At 40.2% G+C, this 25,838-nt stretch overlaps 1 pseudogene; it reads left to right on the top strand.

Moving 5' to 3' along the window:
- The first annotated feature begins 5,846 nt into the window (after window positions 1–5,846).
- Window positions 5,847–23,851, top strand: LOC132344455 (zinc finger protein 280B-like; annotated as a pseudogene).
- Window positions 23,852–25,838: the final 1,987 nt, after the last annotated feature.

Below are 25,838 nucleotides of genomic sequence, written 5' to 3'. Positions count from 1 at the left end.
ATTTCTTCCTTTTCTAGTTGCTTTAGGTGTAAAGTTAGGTTATTTATTTGACTTTTTTCTTGTTTCTTGAGGTGTGCCTGTATTGCTATGAACTTTCCCCTTAGGACTGCTTTTACTGTGTCCCACAGGTTTTGGGTTGTTGTGTTTTCATTTTCATTCGTTTCTATGCAAATTTTGATTTCTTTTTTGATTTCTTCTGTGATTTGTTGGTTATTCAGGAGTGTGTTGTTCAGCCTCCATATGTTGGAATTTTTAATAGTTTTTCTCCTGTAATTGAGATCTAATCTTACTGCATTGTGGTCAGAAAAGATGCTTGGAATGATTTCTATTTTTTTGAATTTACCAAGGCTAGCTTTATGGCCCAGGATGTGATCTATCCTGGAGAAGGTTCCATGTGCGCTTGAGAAAAAGGTGTAATTCATTGTTTTGGGATGAAATGTCCTATAGATATCAGTTAGGTCTAACTGGTCTATTGTATCATTTAAAGTTTGTGTTTCCTTGTTAATTTTCTGTTTAGTTGATCTATCCATAGGTGTGAGTGGGGTATTAAAGTCTCCCACTATTATTGTGTTATTGTTAATTTCTCCTTTCATACTTGTTAGCATTTGTCTTACATACTGCGGTGCTCCCGTGTTGGGTGCATATATATTTATAATTGTTATATCTTCTTCTTGGATTGATCCTTTGATCATTATGTAGTGACCTTCTTTGTCTCTTTTCACAGCCTTTGTTTTAAAGTCTATTTTATCTGATATGAGTATTGCTACTCCTGCTTTCTTTTGGTCCCTATTTGCATGGAAAATCTTTTTCCAGCCCTTCACTTTCAGTCTGTATGTGTCCCCTGTTTTGAGGTGGGTCTCCTGTAGACAACATATATAGGGGTCTTGTTTTTGTATCCATTCAGCCAGTCTTTGTCTTTTGGTTGGGGCATTCAACCCATTTACGTTTAAGGTAATTACTGATAAGTATGATCCCGTTGCCATTTACTTTATTGTTTGGGGTTTGAATTTATACACCATTTTTGTGTTTCCTGTCTAGAGAATATCCTTTAGTATTTGTTGGAGAGCTGGTTTGGTGGTGCAGAATTCTCTCAGCTTTTGCTTGTCTGAGAAGCTTTTGATTTCTCCTTCATACTTGAATGAAATCCTTGCTGGGTACAATAATCTGGGCTGTAGGTTATTTTCTTTCATCATTTTAAGTATGTCTTGCCATTCCCTCCTGGCTTGAAGAGTTTCTATTGAAAGATCAGCTGTTATCCTTATGGGAATTCCCTTGTGTGTTATTTGTTGTTTTTCCCTTGCTGCTTTTAATATTTGTTCTTTGTGTTTGATCTTTGTTAATTTGATTAATATGTGTCTTGGGGTGTTTCGCCTTGGTTTATCCTGTTTGGGATTCTCTGGGTTTCTTGGACTTGGGTGACTATTTCCTTCCCCATTATGGGAAGTTTTCAACTATTATCTCCTCAAGTATTTTCTCATGGTCTTTCTTTTTGTCTTCTTCTTCTGGAACCCCTATGATTCGAATGTTGTAGCATTTAATATTGTCCTGGAGGTCTCTGAGATTGTCCTCATTTCTTTTAATTCGTTTTTCTTTTATTCTCTCTGATTCATTTATTTCTACCATTCTATCTTCTAATTCACTAATCCTATCTTCTGCCTCTGTTATTCTACTATTTGTTGCCTCCAGAGTGTTTTTAATTTCATTTATTGCATTATTCATTATATATTAACTCTTTTTTATTTCTTCTAGGTCCTTGTTAAACCTTTCTTGCATCTTCTCAATCCTTGTCTCCAAGCTATTTATCTGTGATTCCATTTTGATTTCAAGATTTTGGATCAATTTCACTATCATTATTCGGAATTCTTTATCAGGTAGATTCCCTATCTCTTCCTCTTTTGTTTGGTTTGGTGGGCATTTATCTTGTTCCTTTATCTGCTGGCTATTCCTCTGTCTCTTCATCTTGTTTAAATTGCTGAGTTTGGGGTGTCCTTTCTGTATTCTGGCAGTTTGTGGAGTTCTCTTTATTGTGGCTTTTCCTCGCTGTGTGTGGGTTTGTACAGGTGGCTTGTCAAGGTTTCCTGGTTAGGGAAGCTTGTGTCGGTGTTCTGATGGGTGGTGTTGTATTTCTTCTCTTTGTTCAGTCGCGCTGTGGGGAGGGAGGGAGGTATGCTGCAAACAAATAACACTGGCGTGCGCTCGCAGTGCCTCAGCCACACTGGGTCTGCCCCCACTCACGGTGCGTGTAGCCTCCCTGCCCACACTGCTTGGGCTCTAGGTTGTTCCGCCAGGAACAATCCGAGGCTGGCCCTGGGTTGCATGTACCTCCCAGGTCCAAGCCGCTCAGGTTCAGGCACTCGGGTAGTCCTTAGAGGCGCAGACTCAGTTGGGCCTGAGTTTTGTGCTCTTCCCAGGTCCGAGCAGCTCAAGTGATGAGGTGTTTGGTGAGCGCCAATGCTGCGACTTATCGCCTCCCCGCCACTCGGTTATCTGGGCGTAAAACCGGCGCACCTTCTCAGGCAGATGTTAACCGCCCAGACCCCCAAGAAGTTTTAGTTAGCAAAGAAGCCTGCTTACAGTTTTATAGATAATGTCTCTCTGGGGCTGCAATTGCCCGCTTCCGGCTCTGGCTGCCTGTCACCGGAGGAGGAAGGTCTGCAGCCGGCTATCTCTGTTCAATTCTTTGTTCCGTGTACAGGCCTGGCGGTGTCTTAGGTTAGGGCTGGCTTTTCGCGTGGTAGATATCCCACAGTCTGGTTTGCTAGCCCAAATTATTTCGCTCAGATAGTGCTCAGGGTATTCAGGCCAGATTCTTACTCTAAGCGATGCAGCCCGCGCTGCGCCTCCCTGCCCAGCCCCCACTTGCTAATGGCGCGTGCAGGCGTCTGCGCTGCTTCTCCGCTGGGGGAGTTACCGTAGGACTCGCAATCTTCGAGTTTTAATTGTTTATTTATTTTTACTTCCTGTTATGTTGCCCTCTGTGCTTCCAAAGCTCGGCACAGATTCGGCAGTGAGAAGGTTTCCTGGTGTTTGGAAACTTCTCTCTTTTTAAGACTCCCTTCCCGGCACGGAACTCCGTCCCTCCCTCTTTTGTCTCTTTTTTTGTCTTTTATATTTTTTCCTACCTCCTTTCGAAGAGTTGGATTGCTTTTCTGGGTGCCTGATGTCCTCTGCCGGCATTCAGAAGTTGTTTTGTGGAATTTACTTGACGTTTAAATGCTCTTTTGATGAATTTGTGGGGGAGAAAGTGTTCTCCCCGTCCTACTCCTCCGCCATCTTCTTTTTTTTTATTTTTAAAAAATTTTATTATTATTATAATTTTTCTAAATTTGCAATATTGTATTGGTTTTGCCGTATCAACATGAACCCGCCACAGGTGTACACGTTTTCCCCATCCTGAACCCCCCTCCCACCTCCCACCCCATATCATCCCTCTGGGTCATCCCAGTGCAGCAGCCCCAAGCCTCCTGTATCTTACATCCAACCTGGACTGGCAATTCGTTTTGAATATGATATTATACATGTTTTAATGCCATTCTCCCAAATCATCCCCCCCTCCCTCTCTCACAGAGTCCAAAAGACTGCTCTATACGTCTGTGTCTCTTTTGCTGTCTTGCATACAGTGTTGTCATTACCATATTTCTAAATTCCATATATATGTGTTAGTATACTGTATTGGTGTTTTTCTTTCGGCTTACTTCAGTCTGTATAATAGGCTCCGGTTTAATCCACCTCATTAGAACTGATTCAAATGTATTCTTTTAAATGGCTGAGTAATACTCCATTGTGTATATGTACCACAGCTTTCTTATCCATTTGTCTGCTGATGGGCATCTAGGTTGCTTCCATGTCCTGCCTATTAGAAACAGTGCTTCAATGAACATTGGGGTACACATGTCTCTTTCAATTCTGGTCTCCTCAGTGTGTATGCCCAGCAGTGGGATCGCTGGGTCTTATGGCAGTTCTATTTCCAGGTTTGTTTTTTTTTTTTTAAGGAATCTCCACACTGGTCTCCATAGTGGCTGTACTAATTTGCATTCCCACCAATAGTGTAAGAGGGTTCCCTTTTCTCCACACCCTCTCCAGCATGTATTGCTTGTAGACTTTTGGATTTCAGCCATTCTGACTGGCGTGACATGGTACCTCATTGTGGTTTTGATTTGCATTTCTCTGATAATGAGTGATGTTGAGCATCTTTTCATGTGTTTGTTAGCCATCTGTATGTCTTCTTTGGAGAAATGTATATTTAGTTCTTAGGCCCATTTTTTGATTGGGTCGTTTATTTTTCTGGAATTGAGCTGCAGGAGTTGCTTGTATATTTTTGAGGTTAGTTGTTTTTCAGTTGCTTCATTTGCTATTATTTTCTCCCATTCTGAAGGCTGTCTTTTCACCTTGCTAATAGTTCCTTTGTGGTGCAGAAGCTTTTATTTTTAATTATATCCCATTTGTTTATTTTTGCTTTTATTTCCAATATTCTGGGAGGTGAATCATAGAGGATCTTGTTGTGATGTATGTCGGAGAGTGTTTTGCTTATGTTCTCCTCTAAGAGTTTTATAGTTTCTGATCTTATGTTTAGATCTTTAATCCATTTTGAGTTTATTTTTGTGTATCGTGTTAAAAACTGTTCTGCTACTGCTGCTAAGTCACTTCAGTCATGTCCGACTCTGTGCGACCCCATAGACGGCAGCCCACCAAGCTCCACAGTCCCTGGGATTCTCCAGGCAAGAACACTGGAGTGGGTTGCCATTTTCTTCTCCAATGCCTGAAAGTGAAAAGTGAAAGTGAAGACACTCAGTCATGCCTGACCCTTAGCCACCCCATTGACTGCAGCCTTCCAGGCTCCTCTCCCCATGGGATTTTCCAGGCAAGAGTACTGGAGTTGCATGCCATTGCCTTCTCCAAAATGTGTTATGGTTTCATTCTTTTACAAGTGGTTGACAAGTTTTCCAGCACCACTTGTTAAAGAGATTGTCTTTTCTCCATTGTATATTCTTGCCTCCTTTGTCAAAGATAAAGTGTCCATAGGTGTGTGGGTTTATCTCTGGGTTTTCTGTTTTTTTCCATTGATCTATATTTCTGTCTCTGTGCGAGTAGCATACTGTCTTGATGACTGTGGCTTTGTAGTAGAGCCTGAGGTTGTTATTTTATTTAATTTATTGGCAGCCTTTATTAGAGCAGTTCATTTCCTCCTCCCTGAAAAAAATGTTTCATTTGGATTACAGACTGCTTCTCTTTCCTGCTTCTCTTCTATCTACAGTTCTCCCGGATACAATGTGTGAACTTTGTATCTGGCTTTATTCAGATGTCATATTTTCTTTTCAAATATTTATATTTATTTAGCTATGTAGCATGTGGGATCTTAGTTACCAGCCCAGGGACGGAACCTGTGCAGAGTCTTAAACACTGGATCTCCAGGGAAGTCACTAGTTTGTGTATTTTCAAGATTCATCCATTTCATGGCTGTATAGCAGTGCATTTTTTTTTTTATGGCTGAATATGCTATATCAATATGGTATGTGGCTTACCTGTAGTCCATTGTGAGCATATACCACAATTTATTTATCCATTCATCAATTAATGGATAATATTTGGATAGTGTATTCTTTGTGGTTATTGTGAGTAATATTGCTGTGAACACTGTTTTTGCATGGACTTAACATTTTCATTTTTATGGATATATACAAAAGAGTGAAATTTCTGGATCATGTGGCTACTCTATATTAATTTTTGAGGTACTGGCAAACTTGTACAATTTTACAGCAATTACATCAACAATATATGAAGATTCCTTTTCTCCACATCCTCTGCAGCACTTGTTATTATTCCTCTTTTTGATTACAGTCAACCTAATGGGTAGGAGAAGGCAATGGCACCCCACTGCAGTACTTTTGCCTGGAAAATCCCATGGATGGAGTAGCCTGGTGGGCTACAGTCCGTGGGGTCGCTGAGAGTCGGACATGGCTGAGCGACTTCACTTTCACTTTTCACTTTCATGCAATGGAGAAGGAAATGGCAACCCACTCTAGTGTTCTTACCTGGAGAATCCCAGGGAAGGGCGAGTGAGTTGGGCTGCCGTCTATGGGGTCGCACAGAGTCAGACAGGACAGAAATGACTTAGCAGCAGCAGCAGCAGCAACCTAATAGGTGTGAAGTAGTATCTCACTGAGATTGATTTACATTTTATTACGGGCCTCCTTGGTGGCTCAGAACGTAATGTGTCTGCCTGCAATGCAGGAGACCTGGGTTCGATTCCTGGGTTGGGAAGATCCTCTGGAGAAGGAAATGACAATCTATTCCAGCATTCTTGCCTGGAAAATCCCATGGATGGAGGAGCCTGATAGGCTACAGTCCATGGGGTCGCAAAGAGTTGGACATGACTGAGTGACTTCACTTTCTTTCACTTTCAATCATGTTAAGCAGTATTTTTTGTGATTGTTGGCCATTTGTATATCATATTTCATGAAAAGTCTATTCAAATTCTTTTCCTGGTTGTTAGATTTTTAATTGTCATAAAAAAAACATCGAACTTAAAATTTTTACCATTTTAACCATTTTTACATGCTAAGTATTTCACACAATTTCATCAGCCTTTTTGGAGAAAGAAATGGCAACCCACTCCAGTATTCTTGCCTGAAGAATCCCATAGACAAAGGAGTCTGGTGGGCTACAGTCCATGGGGATGCAAAGAGTCATACACAACTGAGCAACTCACACACACACACACACACACACACACACACACACACACACACACACACAGAGTCACAGTGTTGTTTTGTTGTTGTTGTCATCGTTTTAGCTGTTCTATGCAGCTTGAATGACAGTTTCCTCATTGAGAATCATACCCAGGCCCCTGATAGGAAAGTTTGGAGTTCTAGCCTCTGAACTACCATGGAATTCCTTATCACATTGCTATGAAACAGATCTCTACACCTTTTCATCTTGCAAAATTGAAACTCTGTACCCATCACCTGTCCCATTAAACAACAACTCCGCTTTTCTTCCCTGTTTCCCTAGACCCTGGACTCCATCATTCTACTTTGTTCCTTTCTATTGCTTGACTATATTAGATATTTCATATAAGTGGAAACATACAGTATTTGTCTTTTTTATGACTGGCTTATTTCCTTTGGCTTTATGTCTTAAGGGATCACGAATGTTGTAGCATGTGGCAAAATTTCATTTATATGGCTTAATAATGTTCCATTATATGTATATATCACATTTGATGGAAGTTTAGATGCTTCCACCTCTTAGGTGTTGTGATTAGTGCTGCTTTGAGCATGGCTGTGCAAATATCTCAAGACCCCATGTTAACTTCTTTTGAATTTATATTCAGAAGTGGAATTGCTGAGTCATGTCGTAGTTCTATTTTTAATTTTTTGAGGAGGCTTTATACTGTTTTCTGTAGCAGTTGCACCATTTTAAAATCTATCCATAACACACAAGGATCCAGTTTCTGTACATACTTGCCAAGAGTAGTCCTTTCCTTTCCTTCCTTTTACCTTTCCTTTCCTTCATATGTAAACATGCACACATGCATGAACATTTTTTTCATATCCTTTCCCATTACTGTTTATCACAAATTATGAATATAGTTCCTTGTGCTATACAGTAGGATCTTTTTTATCTATTCTATATATTAACATTATAGTTTGCATCTGCTAATCACCAGCTCCCAATCTATGCCTCCCCGACCCGTCCTCTCTTGGTAATCACATAGTCTTCTATGTCTGTGAGTCTGTTTCTGTTTCATAGATAAGTTCATTTGTGTCATATTTTAGAGTCCACATGTAAGTGATACCATATGATATTTGTCTTTCTCTTTCTGACATCCTAAGTGTTCTTTTTAATGTTAATGTAGAGTCACGTGTTTACTTGACTTCATTTTCAGAACATTTGTTGCTACTGTATAGAAATGTGATTGATTTTTAAAATATTTATCTTGTATTCTTCAAGCTTTTTATTAATTCTAATACCTGTGGTTTCTTTGGAATTTTCTATATATAAAAGTATGGTATCTCCAATATACTTTGACTTTTTCCTTTCCATTCTGAAGGCTGTTTTTTTTTGTTTGTTTGTTTGTTGGTTGGTTTTTGGTTTTTTTTTTGAGCAACAACAACAATTCCTTTTTCTTACTTGATTGCTCTGGTTATAGAACTGCCAGTATAATATTGAACCAAAGTGTGGAATAGACTTCCTTGTGTTGTTCCCAATCTTATAGGGAAATCTTTCAGTGTTTCATTATTAAGTATGATGTTAGCTGTGGGTCTTTTACAGGTACCCTTTGAGAATGTTCTCTATTGTTCTTAGTTATTAGGTATTTTACTTTAACCCCTATTATGAAAAGGTGCTAGATTCAAGAAAATGCTTTTTCTGCAGGCAGATGTGTTTTTTGTCCTTTATTGTATTAAAATGGCATAATGTTGATTGACTTTCATATAATGAACCAACTTTGCATACCTCCATAAACCCCACGTGATCATGGTATATAATCTTTTTTATATGTTAGGTTTTGTTTGCCAGTATTTTGTTGAGGACTCTTGCATCTGTATTCATACGGGATATCCATTGTATGTGTGTGTGTGATGTCTGTGTCTGATATTGGTATTAGAGAAATACTGGCATGACTTTGCCTGCTATGTGGGCAAGAGACGTGGAATGAAGGATGAAGCATTGTTGGATTTAAGTTTAGTCAGGATTAGAGTGAGAAATTTAGGATATATCAGTGTGGATTTGGGGGTGAGATTATCAAGAAAGTACATTCTCAATTTGCTAGGCCTGTGTTAAGTGCTTGACATTGAATTATGCTATTTGTTAACTATGTATAGATACTTTATATTTGAATTTGCTACCTATTTTCTGTATTAACATTTATGAAATTAGTAGGTATGAATCAGTTGTAATGTACATTTAAGATGTTTTTTTCTTTTTTCCAATTTTACTACAAAACAAGATGCCATTAAATAGCTGACACTTTTTTAAAAGAGCTTAACCTTAAGTCTAAGAAATAAGCATGTTTGTCTTTAAGGTGTGGAAACACATTTAAAAATTATAAATTTGCCCAAAAAGATGCAGCTGGTGTGTGATTAACTTAGAATTCCAGCTTAATCTTCTTTGACTCCAAAGTCCATGTTTCTAAACACTGTACAATAGTGCTTTTGTAAAAATACTCGTCCTTTACATGTGATTTCTCCTAATGATCAGTGGTGGTTTGTTTGTTTTTTTTTTCTTTCCTTCTTTTTTTAGTTAGAAGAGATTAAAATCAACATGGAACAAAGCTATGATTCTTGAGTCATGTAGACTTGTAGTCAAAGGTTTTTCAGCTGTCATTTAATCTCTTTGATGCTCAGTATCTGTATCTGTAAGATAAGTGTGCTTATAACTACCCTAGAATTTTGGAGATAACCAAATAGCACATTTTTCTGTACTTAACTAATATGTAGTATATTTATACCTAGGTGGCAGTTTATTTAAAGGAAGCACTGGGACTTATGGCCACACCCTCCAAGAACAAAAGAGTATTTAAAATATGGAACCACCATGTATGTCATGTGAAGAAGAACAAGAGCCAGAACCACAGAAAAGCAAGGGAGAAACCAAACAAGTAGATGACGAAGATGCTGAACTGATCTTGGTTGGAGTGGAACATGTAAATGAAGATGAGGATATGATCTTTGTTGGGATGACCTCAAATTCAAAACCAGTCGTTTCAAACATACTGAACAGAGTTACCCCAGGTTCTTGTTCAAGGAGAAATAGGTATGGTCACTTCAGGAAAGACAATGCTCAGAAATTACAGCCTGTTAGTCATGTGACTCCTGCATCAGAAGCAAAGACTGTCTTGCCAGTTTCTGTCTCTGAATCAAGATCAACAGATAATTCTATTATAATTCAGCCTTTGTCCAAAGTGGATTATAAAACTATTTCACCATAAATAGTGCCTAATAGCTTTTTAGAATTATGTTCTCCTTTGATTACCTTCACAAGTTCATTGCAGCATCCAATAGAAACAGCAGTTTCTGCAGGAGATATGAATAAAAGTCCTCATGTATCACAGCGGCTTTCCACTTCTGAAACAAATAGCACAAGTCCCCAAAGGCCTAAACTCAGTGATGAAATTATAGGAGAACATCCTTTAGCTTTGTCTCTTTCAGGTATTTTTCATACAGTGACTACTCAGCAAAGCACACCAGACAGTGTTCATACCTCATTAAGCCATGTTCAGAGTGGAGAACCTTGTCCAACAGCTTTTCCAAAGGACAGTGTTCATTGCAAGCATGTAAGTCCTTTAGGGGAAAATGGACTGACAAAAACTGACTTTCCAAGTATATCAAGTCAAAACAAGATTGCTGATCCCACAGAAGGCAATCTGATTGTGTTATTTCATGACTTCTAGTATGGACAGCATATAGGAGATGGGCAGCCAGAACCGAAAACTCACACAGCCTTTAAATGCTGCAGCTGCTTGAAAGTTCTAAAAAATGTTAAGTTTATGAATCACATGAAGCACCATTTGGAACTTGAGAGGCTGAGAGGTGACAGCTGGAAATACCACACCACCTGCCAGCACTGCCACCGCCAGTTTCCTACTCCCTTCCAGCTGCAGTGTCACACTGAAAGTGTCCACACGTCCCAGGAGCCCTGCACAGTCTGTAAAATCTGTGAATTGTCCTTTGAGGCAGATCAGATTCTCTTACAGCACATGAAAGATAATCATAAGCCTGGTGAAATGCCCTATGTATGCCAGGTTTGCAGTTACAGATCATCATTATTTGCAGATGTGGATGCACATTTCAGAGCATACCATGGTAACATTAAGAATTTACTTTGCCCCCTTTGTCTCCAAATTTTTAAAACTGCAACACAATACATATTCGTTATAGATGGCACTGGGTAAAGAGTTTTCACCAGAGTTCCAATGTGTGCTACAGTTTTAAACTTGTAAAGAGAAAAGGGAGCACAAGACCCAGTGTCATCAAATGTTTAAGAAGCCTAAGCAGCTAGAAGGATTACCTCCTGAAACAAAAGTTGTTATTCAGGTATCACTGGAACCCCTTCAACCAGGATTGGTGGAAGTAGCATCCATTACTGTGAACACATCTGATTCTAAACCATCAACCCCCAAATCTAAAAGTAGGAGGTCAAAAAACCCGGTTAATTTTACTTTAAGTAAGTCTGAAGCAAGTATTTCAAAGTTATAAACTCCATTAAAAACGAAAAATTCAATTATAGCATTATTCAATAATATCATATATAGAGAAACCAATGTGTAATTTATGTGTTTTTGTTTTAAATACATGAAATACAGTTTTGTTTGAATATTGAGATGTTATTTAAAAATATATTCCTGTTTTTCATACAATTGTCTTAACACTAAAAAGTATGTGTGTGTGTGTGTGAGAGAGAGAGAGAATGAGAGAGGTGGAGAAAGGAAAAGTAACAACCTATTTTGGTATTTCATGTTATTTGTAAGTTTGAAAGCTCAACTATACATATAATCTGTAGAGTGGTTTAGCAATGTAATTTTCAACTGTTTTCATGCCTTGAAGATCTCAGTATTAACTATATAGCCAGATTGGAATGGCTTTGTTACAGTATGGTCCCTTGTGCTGCTGAACTCTCCGAAGTGCCTCTGTTATGCTGATCTAAGATAACCTGGCTCCAAAAGCCTGGTGTGGAGAAGTTGATGGAGAAGCTATGATGTGAGTTTGGACCAGACACAGGATTTAGTCAGTGGAGAGCTGTGGCTTCTTGTCCCAGTTGAGGAAGAGGTATGCATTCACTCCAGGCATGGAGCCAAGGCAGAAGGAACACTGTCTCAGAGTGTCTTTACCTAGACCAGGGACATCTCAAGGAAGCCAACCATCAAAATGCCTGTGTTTGGTGAGAGGCCCCTGCAAGCATCAAGCAGGCCCTGTGTTATCATTGACTGCAGTTGGAGAAGCAGAGATAGTTAATAGAATGAGGGCTGGTGCCTGTGGACCTCCTGTTGAGTGATCAAAAGGGGAATTTGATTCATTCCATCCCCTTTCCCATTTGGCTAGCCTTTAGTCACAGTGAAGTAGCCATATCTGTCTCAGTCACAGTAGTAAAGCAAGTTAAGATTCCCAAGGAAAAAAGCCTTGACATCCAGTTTGATTTGTACTGGACCCATAGTTTTAACTGAAAAGGATCAAACACAAGGAATCTGTTCAGTTTATGAATTGGGCTAAATTTAGTTCTCTTACCCTTAAGCTACAATGGAGTTGACTGAGAATAGTAAATGTAGTGGATACAAAGGGTCCAGGGTGATTAAACCCTGTATAGAACTTTTCCTTATCTTTTCCAGTTACAAGTATCTTACTCTAGTAGAACATGTGAGATTTCAGTTTTGTATCTTATCTTGTCTTGGACATGTATTGCAGTTAACAGCTAATTCTTTGTGTGTGTAATTTCCCATTTTATCAAACTAATACTGATTTTCAGCCTTACTTGACACAGTCTGATGTGCAGGAATTGTCTCGTTTATTTCAGTAATTATCAGGTCATAGAGTTATTATCCTTCCTCTACTCTATCCAGCTATCTAGTCTGTGATTATACTTGTGGAAACCTTTTTTCTTGCAGTCTCCATGGGCTCTTTCACAGACCTGCGGGGTACCCTCTAGGTATTGGTTCCTGAACATCAGCACACTTGGCTTCCACTGTGGGTTCCTGGAGTTGAGTCTCCTCCTGGAGTTGAACACCATACCTTCTCCACTTCTGGCACAGATACCTAGCAATCTCTGTGCATCATTCAAGGAACCTGGGATCCTGGCTGTATACCTATGCCAGGAGAAATCTCTCCGTTTCCTCTTCCTTTCTCCTCCTCTTTGTCTCTCTTCACTCTCCACGCCCCCTCCCCACCGCCTACCTCCACAATTTATTTAAATGCTCTAAGCTTTCACAAAATGCTGGAAAGTGGTAATCACCAAGGTGTTAGCATCCGTCTCAGAACTGAAGAGGAAGGACTACAGATGACTAAGCTGTAGTAAGTCTATTGTCTCCATTTTAGGTAATTTCCTGAGTGTAAATTCAAATACAAGTAGATTGTATTTATTTATTCAATGCTTGATTGATTGATTTGCACTTTGAGTATATTAGTAGGCCTTTCCAGTTAGTTTGCTTGGGCCAAAGCACTTTGCAAAGTGTCAGCTTAAACCACTTTTAGGTGTATAAAGTGTGTGTGTGTGTATGAGTGTGTGTGTGTTCTGGTCTCAGGTGAAAACTCTATGTGTAAATAAATGTGCAGCCTATTGCATTCTCATCTCCTTTATTCCATTTCTATAGTAAAAATATGAAATGTTTTATTTATGTTTTTATTGTTGCTTAGTATTTTGAACACAGTTACTGTTGTTTGCTCTGGAGTATGCTCCTAAGGAGTACAAGTTGTATTTATTGCCAAATAAAAAGGTTCCAGTGATATGGTCCCTGACTACTTCCTCTCTTCCATTCTCTGTCATTCTACTCTACTATTTTTCCCACTGGTGCCCTGTTTTTGACAGCACTGGCCTTGCTTTTCCTCAAGCAAATTCCATTTCTTCCCGATCCAAAGACTTTGCAACTGTTGTTCTTCTGGAAATGCTCTTCCCCTAGGCCTGCATGGCTTGCTACCTCCTTTGTTTGAGCTTCACCAGTGCTGTTCAGATCACACAGTGAAATCGCCAACCCCTTCCCTTTCCTCCTCCTCCTTAAAGGCACTTTAAGTCTCTACCCTCTCTTCCCTCTCCGGCCTAAATTTCCTAGGTTTTCACACACACACACACACACACACACACACACACACACACACACAAGAGATAATAACATCAAGGCTTTGCTTCTTAGAATTAACTTGAGTCAGGTCTGTGCCTGCAGATAAAAGATAGTTAATAGTGAGTTGAATTCTTTCAGGAGCTTTCTCTGTTTTTCTATTGATACTTCTATAATTTTTAAGGCAATGTCATTTTGTTTTGTTTAAAAATATATTGTATATCTGTCAAGATAACTATTTTGTTATTGCCCTTTGTGAATTTCCTTGTCTATTTTGCTTGTTCTTTCTGATAAATTTATTACTAGTTGCCAAAAAATTGTAAGTAAAATTATTATTTTTAGAAATAAAATGTTTTTTAAAAAAATTATTTCTGCTGTCTGTCTGTTTACAAATAACATGGCATATTTTTAGTTTTTAAAAAATAATCTTATTGTGTTGTCCAGAACTTCTAAATAGTGATTTGTAAATGGGTTTTCTTGTTCTTAGTACCAAAAAAAAGGCAATGAGTATATGGCTTAATAAATTTCTATTTCTGTTTTTAGAATTTAAAGAGAATTGTGTTATTAGATAGTTTACATCTGTTGAGACATTTACGTTTCTTTCTTTCTCCCTTCCCTTCTTTTTCTTACTTTCTTCCCCTGTCTCTCTTCCTCTTTTTTTCTTCCTTTGTCCCTTCCTTTCCCCAGGTTTTTGCTTGACTGGATCTTTCCTGAAACAAAAGTAATTCCACTCAGGGTTGAATATTACCCTCTCAGAATCTCATTCCATTTCTCATTTTTAGTATTGGGATTAACTTCCCTTTCCCCCTTATCAGATTTGCCACAGTTGTATCAATGTTTCTGATTTACTTTTTTCAAGAGCCAGCTCTTGTTTTATTGTCCCAACATGTTTTATTTTTGTTGTTTTCTATTTTTGTTTCAATTAATATATACCTTCTACATTCTTTAGGACTTTTTTTTATAACCTTGCATTTTATTTTTTCAATTTGTTTTAATTGGAGGCTAATTACTTTACAATATTGTATTGGTTCTGCCACACATCAACATGAATCTGCCATGGGCATACACCTGTTCCCCATCCTGAATCCCCTCCTATCTCCCTCCCCATGCCATCCCTCCAGGTCATCCAAGTGCACCAGCCCCAAGGATCCTGTATCAAACCTGGACTGGCAATTCATTTCTTATATGATATTATACATGTTTCCATGACATTCCCCCAAATCATCCTACCCTCTCCCTCTCCCACAGAGTTCAGAAGACTGTTCTATACATCTGTGTCTCTTTTGATGTCTCACATACAGAGTTATCATTACCATTTTTCTAAATTTCATATATAAGCATTAGTATACTGTATTGGTGTTTTCCTTTCTGGCTTACTTCACTCTGTATAATAGGCTCCAGTTTCATCCACCTCATTAGAACTGATTCAAATGTATTCTTTTTAATGGCTGAGTAGTACTCCATTGTGTATATGTACCACAGCTTTCATATCCATTCATTTGCTGATGGACACCTAGGTTGCTTCCATGTCCTGGCTATTCTAAACACTGCTGTGATAAACATTGGGGTACACGTGTCTCTTTCAATTCTGGTTTCCTCGGTGTGTATGCCCAGCACTGGGATTGCTGGGTCATAAGGCAGTTCTATTTCCAGTTTTTTAAGGAATCTCTACACTGTTCTCCATAGTGGCTCTACTAGTTTGCATTCCCACCAGCAGTGTGAGAGCATTCCCTTTTCTCCACACCCTCTCCAGCATGTATTGCTTGTAGACTTTTGGAGAGCAGCCATTCTGACTGGTGTAAAATGGTACCTCATTGTGGTTTTGATTTGTATTTCTCTGATAGTAAGTGATGTTAAGCATCTTTTCATTGTTTGTTAGACATCTGTATTTCTTCTTTGGAGAAATGTCTGTTTTGTTCTTTGGCCCATTTTTTTTCTTAATGTTTATTTATTTTCTTTGAGTTTAAATACATTTTATTTATGATTTTTTTTTTTTACTTTACAATATTATATTGGTTTTGCCTTACATCAGCATGAATCTGCCACAGGTGTACACATGTTCCCATCCTGAACCGCCGTCCCACCTCCCTCCCCATACCATCCCTCTGGGTCATCCCAGTGCACCAGCCCCAAGCTTCCTGTATCTTGCATCGAAGACTGGACTGTCGATTCATTGGCCATTTTTTGACTGAGTCATTTATTTTTCTGGAATTGAGCTGCAGGAGTTGCCTGTATATTTTTGAGATTAATTGTTTGTCAGTTGCTTCATTTGCTATTATTTTCCCTCATTCTGAAGGCTGTCTTTTCACCTTGCTTATAGTTTCCTTTGTTGTGCAGAAGCTTTTAATTTTAATTAGGTCCCATTTGTTTATTTTTGCTTTTATTTCCAATATTCTGGGAGGTGAGTCATAGAAGATCCTGCTATGATTTATGTCGGAGAGTATTTTGCCTATGTTCTCCTCTAAGAGTTTTATAGTTCTGGTCTTATGTTTAGATCTTTAATCCATTCTGACTTTCTTTTTGTGTATGGTGTTAGAAAGTGTTCTAGTTTCTTTCTTTTATAAAAGTTGTTGACCAGTTTTCCCAGCAGCACTTGTTAAAGAGATTGTCTTTAATCCATTGTATATTCTTGCCTCCTTTGTCAAAGATATGGTGTCCATAGGTGCATGGACTTCTCTCTGGGCTTTCTAGTTTGTTCCATTGATCTATATTTCTGTCTCTGTGCCAGTACCATACTGTCTTGATGACTGTGGCTTTTTAGTAGAGCCTGAAGTCAGGCAGGTTGATTCCTCCTGTTCCATTCTTCTTTCTCAAGATTGCTTTGGCTATTCGAGGTTTTTTAGAGACAAAGAAGGACACTACATAATGATAGAAGGGTCAATCCAAGAAGAAGATATAACAATTATATATGCACCCAACATAGGAGCACCACAATATGTAAGACAAATGCTAACAAGTATGAAGGAGAAAATTAACAATAACACAATAAGAGTAGGAGGCTTTTATACCCCACTCACGCCTATGGATAGATCAACTAAACAGAAAGTTACCAAGGAAACTTTAAATGATACAATAGACCAGCTAGACCTAACTGATATCTATAGGACATTTCACCCCAAAACAATGAATTTCACCTTTTTCTCAAGCACACATGGAACCTTCTCCAGGATAGATCACATCCCGGGCCATAAATCTAGCCTGGGTAAATTCAAAAAAATTGAAATTATTGCAAGCACCTTTTCTGACCGCAATGCAGTAAGATTAGATCTCAATTACAGGACAAAAACTATTAAAAATAGCAACACATGGAGGCTGAAAAACACACAGCTGAATAACCTACAAATCACAAAAGAAATTTAAAAAAAAATCAAGTATGCATATAAACGAATGAAAATTAAAACACAACAGCCCCAAACCTGTGGGATACATAAAAACAGTGCTAAGGGGAAAGTTCATAGCAATACAGGCATACCTCAAGAAACAAGAAAAAAGTCAAATAAATAACCTAACCCTACACCTAAAGGAACTAGAAAAGGAAGAAATGAAGAACCCCAGGGTTACTAGAAGGAAAGGAATCTTAAAAATTAGGGCAGAAATAAATGCAAAAGAAACAAGACAATAGCAAAAGTCAACAAAGCCAAAAGCTGGTTCTTTGAAAAGATAAATAAAATTGACAAACCATTAGCCAGATTCATCAAGAAACAAAGGGAGAAAAATCAAATCAATAAAATTAGAAATGAAAATGGAGAGATCACAACAGACAACAGAAATACAAAGGATCATAAGAGACTACTATCAACAATTATATGCCAATAAAATGGACAACATGGGAGAAATGGACAAATTCTTAGAAAAGTACAACTTTCCAAAAGTGAACCAGGAAGAAATAGAAAATCTTAACAGACCCATCACAAGCACAGAAATTGAAACTGTAATCAGAAATCTTCCAGCAGACAAAACCCCAGGTCCAGACGGCTTCACATCTGAATTCTACCAAAAATTTAGAGAAGATCTAAACCTATCCTACTCAAACTCTTCCAGAAAATTGCAGAGGAAGGTAAACTTCCAAACTCATTCTAAGAGGCCACCATCACCCTAATACCAAAATCTGACAAAGATGCCACAAAAAAAGAAAACTACAGGCCAATATCACTGATGAACATAAATGCAAAAATACTTAACAAAATTCTAGCAATCAGAATCCAACAACACATTAAAAAGATCATTCACCATGGCCAAGTGTGCTTTATCCCAGGGATGCAAGGATTCTTCAATATCCACAAATCAATGTAATACACCACATTAACAAATTGTAAAATAAAAGCCATATGATTATCTCAATAGATGCAGAGAAACCTTTGACAAAATTCAACATCCATTTATGATAAAAAACTCTCCAGAAAGCAGGAATAGAAGGAACATACCTCAACATAATAAAAGCTATATATGACAAACCCACCACAAACATTATCCTCAATAGGGAAAAATTGAAAGCATTTCCCCTAAAGTCAGGAAGAACACAAGAGTGCCCACTTTCACCATTACTAGTCAATATAGTTTTGGAAGTTTTGGCCACAGCAATCAGAGCAGAAAAAGCAATAAAAGGAATACAAATTGGAAAAGAAGTAAAACTCTCACTGTTTGTAGATGACATAATTCACTACATAGAAAACCCTAAAGACTCCACCAGAAAATTACTAGAGCTAATCAATGAATGTTGAGTCTTAAGCCAACTTTTTCACTCTCCTCTTTCACCTTCATCAAGAGGCTTTTTAGTTCCTCTTCACTTTCTTCCATAAGTGTGGTGTCATATGCATATCTGAGGTTATTGGTATTTCTCCTGGCAATCTTGATTCCAGCTTGTGTTTCTTCCAGCACAGCGTTTCTCATGATGTACTCTGCATATAAGTTAAATAATCAGGGTGACAATATACAGACTTGATGTACTCCTTTTCCTAATTGGAACCAGTCTGTTGTTCCATGTCCAGTTCTAACTGTTGCTTCCTAACCTGCACTCCCGGAGTTCACTGAGACTCACGTCCATCGAGTCAGTGATGCCATCCAGCCATCTCATCCCCTGTCGTCCCCTTCTCCTCCTGCTCCCAATCCCTCCCAGCATCAGAGTCTTTTCCAGTGAGTCTGCTCTTGGCATGAGGTGGCCAAAGTACTGGGGTTTCAGCTTTAGCATCATTCCTTCCAAAGAAATCTCAAGACTAATCTCCTTCAAAATGGATTGGTTGGATCTCCTTGCAGTCCAAGGGACTCTCAAGAGTCTTATGCAACACCACAGTTCAAAAGCATCAATTCTTCGGTGCTCAGCCTTCTTCACAGTCCAGCTCTCACATCCATACATGACCACAGGAAAAACCATCAGAGTGATTTAGTTATGCAGATACATATCTATTCTTTTTTAGGTTCTTTTCTATTATAGATTATTACATGATACTGAGTCTTTTTTTTATAAAGGGTTTAGGGCTTTATCTACTTTTATTTAAATAGCAATTTTGTCTGAATCCCAAATATTTTATGTATAATTTTTATTTTTTATTGTATATTTGCATGTATAATTTTTAAATTAAAATTTCATTCTTTATGATTTTTGGCAAGTTAATTCCAAAGATTTCACTATTTGCAGGCTGAATGTTTTAATTTATAGTTTACTGGCTTCCCTGGTGGCTCAGACAGTAAAGCAGCTGCCTGCAATTCAGGAGACCCGGGTTCAATTCCTGGGTTGGGAAGATCCCCTGGAGAAGAAAATGGCAATCCACTCCAGCACTGTTGCCTGGAAAATCCCATGGATGGAGGAGCCTGATAGGCTACAGTCCAGGGGGTCACAAAGGGTCGGACATGACTGAGCAACTTCACTTTCACTGAGAATTAAGTTTTCCTTGCAGGTCTGAGAGTATGTGTGAAAATACACGGAAATGTCTATATACACATCCTTTTCAGATTACTACATTTGTTTTTTTAAGATATATAAATATATTTTAAGAGATATTTTCTGTTTGTATGGTAAAAATATGAAATGTTTTGATTCTAGAAATCTGTTCCTCAAAATGAATTCTGTATAAAAAGTAAGGAGTAATTCCTAGTAACAGAACTTGGAAATGTTAAAAAATTATTCATAACTAAGGGTGGTAACAAAACCTTATTCAAGATAAGAGTACAACAGCTGGGTCTTATAATAGGGGAACGATATTGAGCTTAAGTCTGACTCCAGCAGGGACACAGCTGTGATTTATATCTAAGGAGAAGGGTGGGTCCATGGGGTTGCAGAGAGAGACTGGGAGGCTGAAAAGCAATGAACAACAGGGTGGGTGTCAGTGGATGGAAACTTATTAAGAGGAGCATAAGACTTCCCTGGTGGCTTAGAGGTTAAAGCATCTGCCTGCAATGTGGGAGACCTGGGTTCGATCCCTCCAGCAATCCCACTGCTGGGCATACACACTGAGGAAACCAGAAGGGAAAGAGTCACGTGTACCCCAATGTTCATCGCAGCACTGTTTATAATAGCCAGGACATGGAAGCAACCTAGATGTCCATCAGCAGACGAATGGATAAGAAAGCTGTGGTACATATACACAATGGAGTATTACTCAGCCATTAAAAAGAATACATTTGAATCAGTTCTAATGAGGTGGATGAAACTGGAGCCTATTTTACAGAGTGAAGTAAGCCAGAAGGAAAAACACCAATACAGTATACTAACGCATATATATGGAATTTAGAAAGATGGTAACAATAACCTGGTGTACGAGACAGCAAAAGAGACACTGATGTATAGAACAGTCTTATGGACTCTGTGGGAGAGGGAGAGGGTGGGAAGATTTGAGAGAGTGGCAATGAAACATGTAGAATATCATGTAAGAAACGAGTTGCCAGTCCAGGTTCGATGCGCGATACTGGATGCTTGGGGCTGGTGCACTGGGACGACCCAGAGGGATGGTGTGGGGAGGGAGGAGGGAGGAGGGTTCAGGATGGGGAACACATGTATGCCTGTGGCGGATTCATTTTGATATTTGGCAAAACTAATACAATTATGTAAAGTTTAAAAATAAAAAAATTAAAAAAAGAAAAAAAAAAAAACCAGAAAGATTCTCCTGGAGAAGGAAATGGCAACCTACTCCAGTATTCTTGCCTGGAGAATCCCATGGATGGAGGAGCCTGGTGGGCTACAGTCTACAGGGTCGCAAAGAGTTGGACATGACTGAGCGACTTCACTTCACTTCAAGGGTGAGGGTGAATTCTGGCTAAACTGAGAGGATCATTGCTGAGGCTAGGCAAGGCTGATAAGATATTGAGGTGAGTGATAAGGAATGTGATCTGATACTGAGGGTGGTCAGATCAAGGGTGGGGTATTTTTTTCTAAACTGAAGTAGCAGATTATGGCTTAGATTGGAATAAATGGACAGGCACCGCTGGATAAAGACATTGCCCAAAGTTGGCAGTGCATTAATGAACTACTGCTGCATATCAAATTACCCCAAACTAACCGCTTAAAAGAATATTATCTCATACTGCTGCTGAAAGTTGGGAATCCAGGAGTAATTCAGCTGAGTGTTCTGGCTCGGGGTTTCATGAGATTGCCGTCATTTGAAGCCTTGACATGGGCTGGTGGATTTCCTTCCAAGATGGCTTACTCACATAGCTGTTGAAACCAGTTTCCTTGCTGGCTGTTGGGAGAAAGCCTCAGTTCTTTCACGTGGGCCTCTGTACTGGGCTACCTGAGTGTTCTCAAGATATGACTAAGCTGAGTGATCAAGAGGATGAGCAAATAGGCTCCAGTGCCTTTTCTGACCTAGTCTCAGACACTTCATTTTCATTTCTACAATATTCTAACGTTGCAAGTGAGCCATAAGTCCAGCACACATGTGAAGGGGAGTATAAGGTCCACCCTTGAAGCAAAGGATTTGTGGACATAATTTAAAACGACGTGGTACACACATGGCCACAAATTGTTTACATACTTGTATGTCCCAAATGCATTTTCCTGCCGATGCTTTCAAAGATTTTATCCATTATAGCATTAGCTTGAAGTTCTGGACCTTGGCATCTAAGTCAGGTCCAGATATGGAACAGGGTCCAGTTGTGCAGTATCTCAAGTTTTCAGTCACTCAGTTGTGTCCTACTCTTTGCGACCCCATGGACTGCAGCATGCCAAGCTTCCCTGTCCATCATCAACTCCAGGAGTTTGCTCAAACTCAAGTCCATTGAGGTGGTGATGCCATCCAACCATCTCACCCTCTGTTGTCCCTTTCTCCTCCTGCCTTCAATCTTTCCCGCATCAGGGTCTTTTCCAATGGGTCAGTTCTTCACATCAGGTAGCCAAAGTATTGGAGCTGCAGCTTCAGTATCAGTCCTTCCAATGAATATGCAGGACTGATTTACTTTAGTATTGACTGGTTTGATCTCTTTGCAGTCCAAGAGACTCTTGAGTCTTCTCCAACACAACGATTCAAATTATATAAGTGTAGTTCCTCTAGACAGTTCCTGAGGATCTGTGAACAAAAGAGATGAGTTAATCTGCTCACTTTCACAGCTAACATACAGTGGTGGGTCATGCATAGATAACCTTCATAGACACTCCTGTTCCAGAAAGGGGAGGGGAGATGGGAGTTTAATAATAGCAGTTCTGAAATCCCATGAGTTCTTGTTGGCAGTACTTTGATTTGTATTCAATGCCTGGAAACTTCCTAGGCTTTGGTCTCTGAATTTTTAATTCTGCCCTCTGACATGATTCCATTGCATGAAAGGTGGGTAGTATATGGTTACAGTGGAACAGTCTGCCTAGCCTGCTTCCTGCTTGTTGAAGGTAGAAGTCCAGAGCTGTCTTATTTTGTACTATAGCTGGTCTTTTCAGTCCAAGCTGAACTTAAATATGCTCTCTTAAAAACTTGGTGTATCTCCTGATAATCTTACTGGTGTTCATGCCAAAGCACCCCACTCCAAAGCCACCATCACACATGTCTTCATAATAAGGCCTACTCTGTCTTGGTTTTCTGCTGAGATAGCTGAGGGACAACACCCTGAAACTTGGTAAAAGTCGTATTGTGTGACTGAAATGATCTCTGAGTGACACCGCTAAACTCTTTGGAGGGCATTGGTCTGACTAAATAATGCCAGCTTTCTGAGGCTTAACAAAGAATTTTACAGTCACACTCATCTTTAGACCACCTTTATTTAAAAAAAAAATTTTTTTTTAAGAACTGACATATAGGTGATGTACAATGTTATATTTAGACCACCTTACCTCAATGCCCTGAATGTGATCTTTGTTTGAGAGCCATTAATTTTAGCATCTTCTGTCATCTTAAGACTGGAAAATTTCCAAATCAGCAAGTTCTTTCTCCTTTTTTAATATCTTTCTCTTAAAGTCCCCCCCCCTTTAAATTTCCCTTCATATTTTGCTATATGTAGCAAAAAGAAACCAGGCAGCACTTTTGGCTGTTTGGCTGGAAATCTCCTTAGCTAGATAGTTAATTAGGTACAGTTTCTCTTCCAGCTCATTAGGTACATTTCTACTTTTCATAAACTGTAGGTGTAGTGGACTTCCCTCTGCACACTCCACAGGCTCTTTCCTCCTGCCTCTCCTTTCTGCCAGGGTCCTGGGTGCACCACTGTGATTCCACTTAGAACATGTTTGCTTAGTGAGATAATGGGGATCGATTCCCTGGCTTCAGTGCTTCTGCTGGCCAGAGACTATGTACCTTTCCCTAAGACCTTCATGTTTTTGCTATCCAACTTCTATCACCTGGCTAGGTTAGTTCTGACACTCAGAAGTGTACTGGCAGGCACTTCTGCGTGCACATGTGAACACACATGTACCTGACACACTAACATTCTTGAGAGTAAACTTGCACATATGCAGAAGTACAAGCTTTCTTCTCCAGGAACATGAATTTTGGTAAGCACCCGACTTTCTTTGTCCTGGTTGTTTTCTTTCACTTGCTCATTTATCATGTCAGGTTACACTTTTAATTCTGACTTATCCTCAAAGGTTACAAAATCTTGGCATTTGCTCGTGACAGGGACTATCCTGCAGAGCAGCGAGCAGGATTGGAAGTGCTCTCCCTGGACAGCTGAGTGACATGCGCCTGCATTCTGCATTCTCCCATCACCTTGGACAGCTTCACAGTACCAGTCACATTGGCCTGATCCATTCCCTGTGCATTCCTTCAGGGGACCAGAAAACAAGGACCTCTGGGCTCAGCTGACTTGGAGAACTGCTTTCTCAGTGTGCACCTATCTAGGTCATTCCTTGTGAATGTTGTGCCCCTGTTGCTAGCCTACCACTCCTTAGGGCCAACAACATTCTGAAAGAGTCCCCCTGTTCTTCCTGCTGTGTAGCTTTCTGTGTGCACCTGTCTATCTGTTCCCCCAAGTGCTATCTCCAAGTAGCAGAAAAAGGCCAAAGAGACACTCAAGCCTCCAAGAGCCCCAGGAGACTGTGATAGGTCTGGGTCTAATCCAATGTTGTGAAGAAGATGCACATGGATACATGGTCTCTTCCGGTACAAGGCATGGAACCTGCCTTGTTCCATGAGGCCATAAAGGTAAGGTGGCATCCCTACACGTTGTCCCTTCTATTTAACACTACCCAGACACACAGAGTCCCCAAACAGATGATGCCCTGAGAAACCTGCCCTTTCTGGGCTCACAGCTCATGCCTCCCTTGGGCAGAAAGCAGCTTTTCTATTTCAAATGCACCAAGAGGGCTTGAATCACCCAGGCCTCACTGATTTACTAAATGCCAAGACTCTCTTTCAGTTGCTCTCGTTAGGCCCAGGTAGGACTCCATACAGTCAGGCATCCCTGCTTGCCTACATAGCCCATGTGCCAAGGAAGCCAGTCCCTGGTTGGGCCCAGGGGCATCCAAGACGGTTACGTAGAAGGTAAGGTCCCTCTGAGCGTCACCTGGTGCAGATCCCCTATAACAAAATCAGAGATTCTGCACCAGCGAGACTGCCAGAATCCTCCCTCAGGTGAAGACGCACACCTATGCCCCTCAGGACCCCAAAGGCAGGGGCAAGACCCCAGAGGAAAGAAGGAATTCACGTCAGGACTTTCAGCACAAGCCATGAGGTATTATCTTTGGCAGGACCACTATTGCCTAGCCCCTGGACCCTGAAAACCATCAGGCTCCAAACTGCCCCAGGGGCTTCCCTGTCTCCCACTTTCCCGAGGTTCTTTGGGGCATGCAATTAACCCACTATCCTTGCTTCCTCCCTGTTTCCTCCCTCACAGGCACACCCCGGCAGAGAGGCACGCACCTACACCCACACCTGTGGTTTCTTCGCCCTTCTACACTGCCAGGGAGGCTGGAAGTGCCTGGAGGCATGCCACTCTCATACCCTGTCTCTCCTAGGATGCCTGAAATTTTGCACGTACAGCTTACTTGAGCACATCTAGCGTTTTGTGTCACATCGTGCCAGTGTGTGCCACTTTTGGGGAGGGAGTGTGCTGGCTGATGGGCTGCACTGTTCAAGGACATTCCCAGGTCTCTTTCTCACGTGTGTGGAACAAGTCTCCAGTGCAGCAAGCAATCTGTGCCTCTTTCTCCTTTGGGTCTCTGCCCATCTTCACAGGACCTTAGCCTCCTCACCAGCCCAGGTCCTGCCATAGCCACGTCTACCATTTCCACAGGCCAGCCCTCGTCCCCACAGACTGAGGGGTCCACAGGCAGTGGTTTCAAAGCCCCACGCCACCTGATTTGCTATGGGTGAATCCTCAGACCATGCACCCCATCTTCCCAGTCCAAACACACACAACAAGGTATAAATGGTGAGCGTGTTTTCTATTTGGTCTAATAACAGATTTCTGGAGCCACGGTCCCGAGTTATGACTGGCCATCCTTTCTTCGTTCCCCTCTATGACTGGGTCACTGTGGAAATAGGGCAACCAACCACCCTGAGACTGGTGACGCCTCCTGCCACCTTGTCTGGTTGTTTGGCACCTCCTCTCCTGTCACTTTCATCTCTGCATCTTGCCTTGGCCAGAAACACACACACACACACACACAGACGACACAAGCACACACGTGTATATACACACATGCTCTGCATGGGGACAC

The sequence above is a fragment of the Bos taurus genome, chromosome Y, assembly GCF_002263795.3.
Source record: "Bos taurus isolate L1 Dominette 01449 registration number 42190680 breed Hereford chromosome Y, ARS-UCD2.0, whole genome shotgun sequence".
NCBI lineage: Eukaryota > Metazoa > Chordata > Mammalia > Artiodactyla > Bovidae > Bos > Bos taurus.
The sequence above is the reverse complement of the archived record's forward strand: the minus strand, read 5'-3'. Positions and strand labels throughout refer to the sequence as shown.